This window comes from Ursus americanus, chromosome 10 (assembly GCF_024610735.1).
Source record: "Ursus americanus isolate L20-20 chromosome 10, mUrsAme1.1.p, whole genome shotgun sequence".
Lineage (NCBI taxonomy): Eukaryota > Metazoa > Chordata > Mammalia > Carnivora > Ursidae > Ursus > Ursus americanus.
In genome coordinates this window covers 69,051,798-69,060,826 of record NC_142136.1, presented here as the reverse complement: position 1 = coordinate 69,060,826, position 9,029 = coordinate 69,051,798, and positions in this window count along the sequence as shown.

The window sequence follows — 9,029 nt, the reverse complement described above, 5'->3', positions numbered from 1 at the left end:
AACAGAACTCATTCCTCCTCCATTCTAATTAAGCAACACAGAGAGTTTGTCCTAATGGGCGTTGGTGGTCTCTACATCAGAGCCCGAGATAAGGGCTGCTGAGAAGCTAATATCCCCTAATTCGTCTCCCACTGTTGTCAGGGCTAAAACGAGACAAAACCCAACATGCCTCGATATGAGCCACAAGAGATGGCTCTCACATGTCACGATCTGAGAAAGCCCCATAGGCTATCCTGCCCTCCGCTCTCTCTTCCACATTCGGTCAGGCACAGTCCCCAAGAGACTTGTGTCAGAATGTACAGAGATCACCAGGGAGAGGTGTTGGCCCACGACCACTGATTACCATGTCTCTCCTGCCAGCCCACCGTCATTAGAAGACAGCTCTACCAGAAGAATAGGGCAAAGACACTGAGGTAGGAAAGTCCAGGAAGGATGCTAGAAAATGGAGTCACCAGGTCTTGGTGGGATGCTTGACGGACCCCCAGTCTCCCCTTGGGTTCAATCACGCATTATACAGCCCTGTGGAGTCTTCCTCATTCTTAGAGTCTTTTGACCTCTTCAACATGGTAACTTCTCCCGAACTCCTCAGTCTGGCCTTTGCTCTTCTTTCAATGACAGTTCAGGCAATCCCTAAGGGTCACTTCATCTGCAGCAGCTCTGGGCCGAAGGTGAGGCTGGACGCCATTTTGCCAATACCCCTGTGCCACATGCTGGGAACACTAATCAAGGCAGATAGAATGGCTTTCATGTCTTTTTACTCCCCAAGGACTATCCAGAAGGGTGACTATTCATTTTTTAATTGTGTTAGAATGATATCCACCTTTATGCTTAATTGCAAGACTTGAATTTTTAAACTGACATGATAGTGAGTTGCAAATTTTCTATTTCACCATGTGATGTTGGGGAAAGTTATAATATCCACAGTCCATGAAGCGCCTGTGGTCTCAAGCACCATGCCTGTCCCCAGGAAAACAGATTTTAGACTCATCCACCTTCCCTCAGCCTTTACGGTTCAGGTGAGGAAATAGAAATTAAGTATAAGAAGGATGAACAGTGGATCAAAGAGAAAATGGTGAGGTGGCAAATGGAAAATGCAGATGGTGGCTCAGAGAGGACACAGACATGTGCCTCCAGGACCTAGCGCTGAGGGAAACCTGATTGCTGAGGTAAACTATAAGTCTACACAGAGCGGGTCAGGATGTAGGGAAAGTCTCCCTACAGAGAGAAAATGGCTCCTAAGGCAGGGAAACTTGATTATCACCTGAAAGAAGGTATTCGTATCTAAGGAATGAAATGTGTTAATCAGGAGTGTATATGGGTTCCCCGAGGAAGCCTTGGAAAAATAATAATCAGAGAGACAGACATGGTAACCGCAAAGGCCATGGTCCCCCAAAAGCAGGGTGTCCCTGCCCCAGTGTGTACCAGAATGACCCACTGGGTAATGAGGCAAAAAATGGAACGTCTACTTATGTCTTGTTTGTCCTTTACAATTTCTATGTTTGGGTGTGCTTTATAAGCTGCAAAGCTATTAGTCTGGCAGAATATGATTTATAAAGATTCAAGTAGGTTTATTTGGTATTCATGCTCGAGTGTTTTTTCTGGTGAAGTACATGTGATATTACGGGGGTCTGGAAACCACACTAATATCATTTGTTGGGCTGAATTGTGCCCCCAAAATTCCCGTGTTGAAGTCCTAAAGCCTAGGACCTCAGAATGTAACTGGATTTGGAGATAGGGCCTTGAAAGAGGCAATTAAGATAAAATAAGGTCGTATGGATGGGTTCTCATCCAGTATGACTGGTGTCCTTATAAGAAGAGGAAATGACCCAGAGGGATGACCATGTGAAGACACAGGAGAGAGACCTCTGAGGAACCCAACCCTGCTGACATCCTGATTTTGGACTTCGTAGCCTTCAGAAACATGAGGAAATAAATCTGTTATTTAAGACCCCCAGTCTGTAGAACTTTATTGGGGTACCCGCAGCAGACTATTACAACGACCCTCTTACTGAAATCTCTCCCATCCAAATCAGATCCTTCCCTCCTTAGAGTTCTGTGAGTTCTCAGACTCCTAGCCTCACTATTTCTAGGCTACCTCACGGTGGAGTCCTTCCTGAGCCGCAAAGACTGTATTAGGAAACGCGACTCCCCTCCCTGGTCCCAAATGAGCCCTGCCCAGCCTTCTGCTTACCCCCCTCCTCTCGTACACCTGGCTCTGGAGACCCATGTCCTAAGCCCTCCCAGGACCGAGGCTGTCAGTGACTTGTCCAATCTCACTAAGTAAGCTGGCAGCTAAGTCAAGAACCGTGTCAAAACCCATCCCTAATCATTCAATCTATAACCTTAGCAAGCGTGTGTCTCTAGTGTCTGCCAGTGACTTTAAAACATTGTCAGCCTGGGGCACCTGGCTGACTTGGTGGGTGGAGTGTGACTCTCGATCCCAGGCTTGTGAATTTGAGCCCTGCGTTGAGTGTGGAGATCACTTAGAAGTAGAATCTTAAAAAAAACAAAAACAAAAAACCATTTTTGACCAACTTCCTGTCTCCTAGAATAAGTATCCACCAGCAGCCTGAGAACAATCCAGATTTAATTGAAATGGTCAGTGGCGGGTGTGAATGTCTTTCTTTCACCTGAGACGGCTCCTGGAGTTCATTTGTCCTGCTACTGTCACCCAGATTTTATAATTGCTTGGTTGTTGCGCAATCGAAATCTTTCAAGTGGTACAAAATGTCTGCTGTCCATCGGGGTCCCCAGTTTGCAACATAAGCTGCTTAGAAGAAGTGGTGAGTCTAGCCACGCTGCGTAAACCTGTTTCTCTCGGTGTCGTTGGCCACATGCATGCGTCCCGTATTCTTCAACGTTGCCCCCCAGCGCGTTAAAATACTTTGGCAAAAATGAAGCAAGGAGATATTTTGATTCCAATTGTGGTTTCTGTACAAAATGCACAAACTCGAAGAATATGAAATTCTTCCTGGGAGCTGATCTCCCGAGGGGCAGCGGGCGCTGTGGTGAAGAACGCTCACGGGCTGGGTGTGTGGGCGGCCGGAAGCCAGAAATTTAAATCCTTTGGCCTCAGTGGCCTCTTCAATAAAACGGGACTTAAAAAGCTTCCTCACATGGTTGGTGTAAGCACTGTGTTTGATACTTAAAGCTCAGGAATGGTCAAGAAATCACTTTGGAAAGCAGCTGGAAGTTGCCCGACAGAGGGGTGTGAGCGCCTCGTCGCTGTCCTCAGCACCCGTGACACAGTGAGCCGGGGGATGGAAGGCTACCGTGGAGGCTGATTTTTCACTGAGGTGGGAAAAGTGGGTGGGCTTTGTCCACCACCCCCCCCCAATTCCAGAACTTCCTCTTTTCAGAGGAAAGAATGCGGATGATTTCAGCGAATAATAACCCAAATGTCTGAATAAAATTTGCAGAAACAATTGACCTTCCTCCCAAGGACTGGAAGTGGTGCGGGCAGTTGAGCAATAAAGGAGCAGCAGTAATTTTCTGCCCCATTTCTACAACGGCAACAAAAACATGATGGCAGGAAACAACGCCAAGTGACAATCTTCATTTCCTTCCTCGGGGATAGAAAAACACATCTGTTTATTAAGTCTTTAAAAACTGTAACCACAGATTGCAGCAACAAGACGCGGCGGAGAAGAGACGGGGTGCGTGAGCCAAGCGTATGTGGCAACCGGATGAGAAGGATGGGAAGGTGGCTCCCATGAGGAAGAGGAGGGAGAGTGGGGGGCCGGTCCCCAGGAAGTGCGGGAGGAGCAAAGAGCTTTCATTTACATTGGAAATGCTGACATGAAGTGTGTTCTCCTGGGCAGACCTGCAAGCTCCCTAGAAAGGGAAGCTTAATACAAGTGGGGAGGGTGAACTCTCTCTAGCAACCCATGTGCTCTTTCAGCCTGGGGAGAGCAAGGAGTGGTGCATGGCCCTTGGCTCTGGGTTGGGAGGACTGGAAGGAGTCGGTCCTGGTTCCTCCCGCACATTCCAGCTCTCTCCATCCTGACCAAACGTGTCGTGGAGTCTCATTCGCCCTGCGTCCCTGGGCAAGGGCCGCTCCACCTGAATTCATCTTACCAAACCTGAGGCTCGCCTGTTTAAACCTCACACATTTATTTGTGTCAAGTTTAACAGGGTTTTTTGGTGGAAATCTTCTTCAAAATTAATGTCAGACCTCCTGCCTTCTCGGCGTCTCGTGAACTTCGGTGAGTGCACCCAGAGCGCAGAGCTGTCTCACAGTGGGCACTGAGCGGGGTCCCGTGCTTGCTGCTTCATTCATTTATTGCTTTTTATAAATCAAGGTCACCAATGTGAACACTGCTGAGGGAGGGGTGCTTCGGCTCGGGCAGATGAGGTAGGCGACGAGGTTGGAGAGATACAAGGGGCTGTGCTTTCTGAGTGCATCTGGCCTCTGTCCACCTCCCTTTCACCATGGAGCTATTAATGGGCATTTTGTGGCCTCTTCTCTACACTGCCTTGCTCACCCAGGCCCGATGCTCTCCCTGAACAACAGACTGGTTCCTAAAACGGCCTACTAGAAAGCTCCACGAGGGTATTGAATAGGTCACTCAACTAAGCCCCCGAAGACACAGCACCTGCTTGAGTTCCCCAAACCTCTTCCTCCCACCTTTCCGCATCTCAGCAAGGGACATGTCATCGTCCCCGGTGGCTGCAGCTCCCAAACATGGAGTCATCCTTGACAGCTCTCTTTCCTCACTCCCACCGCCAGACCATCAGCAAATCCTGTAAGCTTAACCTTCAAGAGAAGCTGACCCCTCCTCACCTCCTCCAATGCCTCCCCCTCGTTTCAAGCTGCCACGGCCTCTCCTAAATTCCTGCAGAGCTTGCTCCCCGGCCTCCCAGTGGCTGGCCTTGTCTCTCTATTCTCAGCACATAAGCCAGGGGAATCCTTTCAGGGATGTCACTCCTCAAAGTCAGTCTGCATCCCCATTACCTCTCTGACCTTGTCTCCATATGCTCCCCCTCCTAGTTCACTTAGCTCCACCCACCCACTGGCCCCTTGCTTTTTCTCATGCAAGCCAGACACCTTCCTGCCTCAGGGTCTTTGCACCTGCTATCCCTTCTGTCCAGATGCTCTTCACTTAGGTATGCACATGCTGGGACACCTGGGTGGCTCAGTTGGTTGAGTGCCCGACTCTTGTTTTGGGTCAGATCGTGATCTCAGGGTCATGAGACTGAGTCCCCCATCGGGCTCCATGCTCAGCACAGGGTCTGCTTGGGACGCTCTCTCCCTTTCCCTCTGCCCCGCCCCTGCATGCCCCCAACCTGGTCTCTTTCAAATAAATAAATAAATAAATAAATAAATAAATAAATAAATAAATATGCACATGCTTCCCTCAGCCTCAGATCCTTACTCAAATATTACTTTCTAGCAAGGTCACTTCTCTCTCTCTCCTTCCTCTGCCTTATTTCAACATTTATTGTCATAACATAAGATACAGTTTGCTTATGTATCTTGTTTATTGTCTGACTCCCCCAACTAGAATGTAAGCTCCATGAAAACAGGGATTTTTTCCCTCTCTTTTGCACATAGCTGGTCATCAATAAATATTTGTTAAGTGAAGAATTTTTTTTTAACTGTAGTAATTGAGCCTACTTCCAGAAATATAGGGTAGTGATTATGAGCATGGATTTTAAAGTCAGATGAATGAAAGTTCAAAAACTGCTCTACCCTCCTTGTAGCTGTGTGCCCTCGGACAAGGTACTGAACTTCTCTAAATGTACTTTTATCATCTTTAAAACAGATATGATGATGTACAAAAACTATGTAAAGTACTGAGCACAGAACCTGGCAAAACATAGTCCTTCGATACATACGAGCCGTTCTGGGTGTTTTCCCACCTTCCACTGTCGTCACGTTACCCATTGACCGGGAAACCCCCAACCCCCTCCCTGACTCCAGTCGCACCCAAACCCCAACATCTTCTACACATTAGGGCCAGAGTCATCTTCCAAAGCAGAAAACTGATCGGTAAAATGGACTTCCAAAATTTTTCTCCTCCAAAAAAGGAGCAAAACTGACAATAAGTTGTCAAACTCAATTTTGGCAGAACTCGGGAATTAACCAAAGGCTTGCAGTAATCCGGGAAGCTTTTCTTCAGTGTAAGTGACTTAAGTCTTGGTAAGAACTGTGAGGTCTGTGGTACTTTAACTTGCCCTGTTCCACTCTGTCTCCAGCTCTGCTGTTGCCTTGAAAACCAAACATAGCAAAGCCAGCAGCCTGGCAGCCATCAGGCGGATGAAAGTAGGGCGGGGGCTCCCTAAAAGCCTCATTCCCAGGGACCTGCCATGATTCGGCCACCCTGGTAGTTCCCTGGAAGACCCCACTTGCAAGACCATCTTTATTTGACCTGACTTGAACTCACTCCATGCAAAAAGCCTGTTCTCCAGCGGTGTCTATCCCCCCCCCCATTAGAGGCAATTGTTTTACTTTGTGGCTGGGTGCTCTGTGGCTGCTGGAGGCACGGACTAACAGTTCGGGCACACAAGCAGCTAACCAGAAAGCTTAGAAGGAAAAGCTGAGGAATGCTTCTCTATCCGGGCTTTAAAAGCTTTGCCATGTTGCTGGGCATCTGGACGGCCCCGTGCGTGTGCAGGGCCATGTGTCTGCTCAGAGAGGACCCAAGAAGGCCCCGAGCTTTCACCCCCGGCTGCCCTGAGGCTTGGCACAAGCACGAAGTGAGAGCTAAGAAGGCACGATTGGCCGCTGTCCAGCTGAGTATCGAAGATGTGCCCCACCACGGGCACACGATGGGGACATGTATGGGTCACAGGAATTTAAGGAAGTCTCTGCCCATTCAGTAACGGACCCCGGAGCCAAATGAGCAGGGGGTTCAGTGGCGAAACATGACAAAGATTACAGACTTCACAGAAATCGTTCAGAAAGAGTATTAAACAGGGGCACCTGGGTGGCACAGTCGTTAAGCGTCTGCCTTCGGCTCAGGGCGTGATCCTGGCGTTCTGGGATCGAGCCCCACATCAGGCTCCTCCGCTATGAGCCTGCTTCTTCCTCTCCCACTCCCCCTGCTTGTGTTCCCTCTCTCGCTGGCTGTCTCTCTCTGTCAAAAAAATAAATAAAATCTTTAAAAAAAAAAAAAAAAAAGAAAGGGTATTAAACAAAACAGCCAACCCTGGTGAGAAGGATCCAGAATCTGACCTCCAGCGTTACCCACACTACATTTCGCTCTATTTCAGAGGCCGCCTGCCCTAAAGCCCGCTGGACAGAGTCCAAAGCCCTCAACAGGGCAGGAAGGCCTTCGACGTCTGGCCCCTGGCAACCCCATCTGCTTTCTCCCGCACGTTTTAGCCACCACCCCACCTCGCCTTTCCTGTCGTTTCTGTTGCCAACACCCACCCTCTCTCTGGCCTCCAGGTCCTGCTACTTGCAGCTCCTACAGCTCCGGCCTCGCTCCTCACCTCCTCCCCTTCCTCCCACTAACACCAGTGCATCAGCTGGTCCTCGATCAGATCACCCACGTTCCCCATACCATTTCCCTGGACCTCTCCTGACTGGGCTAGGTGTCCCTCCTGAGGACAGGCACAGTGCCCTGTGCTTCTGCTCCTTATGCTTTGACTCTGGGGGTAAACGTGCTCATTTATTTGTCTGCCTCTCTTCCCCATCCTGGAGGACAGCAGCTGCGATTCCAATGGCTTGCACGGTGCCTCTTCATAGCCCGGCCAGAACATTTGCTGAGTCCGTGACCTCGGGGTAAGACAAGGCACCCTTAAATTAGCACTATTTGCAGGGCTAATTTTGATCATTTTAGCCCAGTCCCAGTGAGGACTCCCCTTTAGTACAGACAGTATTAATAATAAAGTGGATCTTTCTTGAGACTTAAAAAAAAAAGTCGTTCCATTTTCATGCCTGCTTACAGGCGGAAAGGGCATGGCTTGTCCTTCCTGTCTGTGTGCATGACCTGTGTTCTGTGTCTTTGAGTCCCCTGCTCCCCTCGCCCCCAGCAGCCTGGCCGGAAGGCCGCACGGCTGTGTTGGTGCAGCAGATGCTGGGACCCGGGAGACACAGGCTCTCGTCCAGAGGGAGCTAGGTGCCCCGTGAAGAAGAATGGGGGAGGAAAATGGGAAGTGAGACCCCAATCACGGTGCTGGGATACAGGGCTGGGCTCACAGTGACAGAGGCCTCCTTGGAGGACAGAACTTTTGCCTAAAGAGAATCACGGAAAGGAAGTGCGAGCACCTCCCTGCAGGAGAATCTGGAAAACGCTGGAAGGAAGAACAATAGCAGTGTGTTGGGGATAGCAAGAGAGGAGCTGGGGAGCAGGGGAAGACACATGAGGCCCATTTGGGAGGGCTATAAACATCACGCTAACAAGTTAAATTTTTGTCCTGAAGTCAGGTGGGAGCCACGGAATACCTTTGAGCCGGGGAGAAAGTGATGAGGGTGCCAGGTGGTATATTCTGAAGATGAAGCAGGCAGGGGTGTGTGGGGCAGTCGGAGGGGTAGAGAGAGGGAGCCCATTGGCCCAGAGACACCAGGCATCTTGCCCCCATCAAGGAAGGTGTCAGCAGGAGGGGAACAAGGCAAGAGCTCGAGGCGGAGAGCGCGCGGGCGGGATGTGGGGGGGTGCGTCGCGTGTGCCAAGCGCGGAGCAAAATTCTCTCCACGTGCCAACTCGTGGAACCCTCACCCCCACCCGCTAAGGCACTATTCTTATTTTACAGGTTGTGAAAACAAGTCTCCGTAAGGTTAGGTAACCTGCTGGGGTCACGTAGCCAGGACCGGCGGGGAGGCCAGGGCCTCTGACTCTAGCCCCACAGCCACTGAACCTCGTCTTCCAGCCGCACCGGGTACCTCATAAACGCCGGTCCAACTGACAAGTCCTGTGGCCACCGGAAAGTGACCAGCGTGAAGTTACCAGATTCCACGGACTCTCATGCGTCCTCCCCATAGGTCTCCTTTTGGGGCCGCACGCCATTTGTTACCCTCCATCCTCCTGTACCTGCAGGCTCCAGGTGGCTGCTGATGGAGCCCTTGCATCCCACACAGGTAG